Source organism: Octopus bimaculoides, chromosome 7 (genome assembly GCF_001194135.2).
Source record: "Octopus bimaculoides isolate UCB-OBI-ISO-001 chromosome 7, ASM119413v2, whole genome shotgun sequence".
In the NCBI taxonomy this organism is placed as follows: domain Eukaryota; kingdom Metazoa; phylum Mollusca; class Cephalopoda; order Octopoda; family Octopodidae; genus Octopus; species Octopus bimaculoides.
In genome coordinates this window covers 5,440,171-5,441,145 of record NC_068987.1, presented here as the reverse complement: position 1 = coordinate 5,441,145, position 975 = coordinate 5,440,171, and the positions used below count along the sequence as shown (strand labels likewise).

At 39.1% G+C, this 975-nt stretch overlaps 1 protein-coding gene across 1 annotated transcript in view; it reads left to right on the top strand.

The window, feature by feature from the left end:
* The window catches only part of LOC106883202 (uncharacterized), a 131,310-nt gene that overhangs the window by 119,546 nt on the left and 10,789 nt on the right, over window positions 1-975 (top strand). The gene's annotated exons all lie outside the window — the stretch shown is intronic.

The following is a 975-nucleotide window of genomic DNA, read 5'->3' as shown; positions in this document are numbered from 1 at the left end:
ATATATATATATATATATATATATATATATACACTCGACGGGCTTCTTTCAGTTTCCGTCTACCAAATCCACTCACAAGGCTTTGGTCGGCCCGAGGCTATAGTAGAAGACACTTGCCCAAGGTTCCACGCAGTGGAACTGAACCCCGGAACCATGTGTTTGGGAAGCAAGCTTGTTACCACACGCCTATGTAATTTTTACTTCTTGTGAGTAACACTTAATCCGTTGAAGCTTTTGAATGTGCCCCACTTTATGGGCTTTACTTTCTAGATTATTCGATATGAGCTCTAATTGTTCGACACAGGCTTGTACCGTTCGGTTTATTCATTTTTTTTCCCCCGTTTATTGCAATCGAATGTCCGTTCTGTTCCCTTCTTTGTCTCATAATGTTCAACTAATGCTTTTTTTTATGTTTGTATGAATGATTAACTACAACTTATTGTACATATTAAAAGTAATCGAACATAGATAGTATTTGAGAAGCGATAACTATAATGTTCTTATTTTCCTGTTATTTTGACATTTTTATTTACATCTTCTTACTCTCATGAACAACTTTCATCATATACATTCTTCAACAATAGCGCCAATTGGAAAAATCGAACATTCATACATGCAAGCCCAAATGATATAATTACCAGAAAGTTTAGTAAAACACACGCTGTTATTATTGACGGCTCGAGCACTCTAGTGTTATATAAACCGCATATTAAATATGGCACGTCTCATTTTCTCTCGCTCCTTTTCTCTCTTTTACAAGTCCATGCATAATTTTCGTGAACGTGCGTGGCCTAGTGGTTAACGTGTTGCATTCACAGTCGCCAGCTCGTTGATTCGATTCCCCGACCGGGTGGTGTGTTGTGTTCTTGAGCAGCAAATAGACTTCATTTCAAGTTACCCCCGGTCACTCAACTGTAACATGAGTAACGCTGAGACAGACCGGCGTCACGTTCGAGACCGAGTAACTGCGTCTCT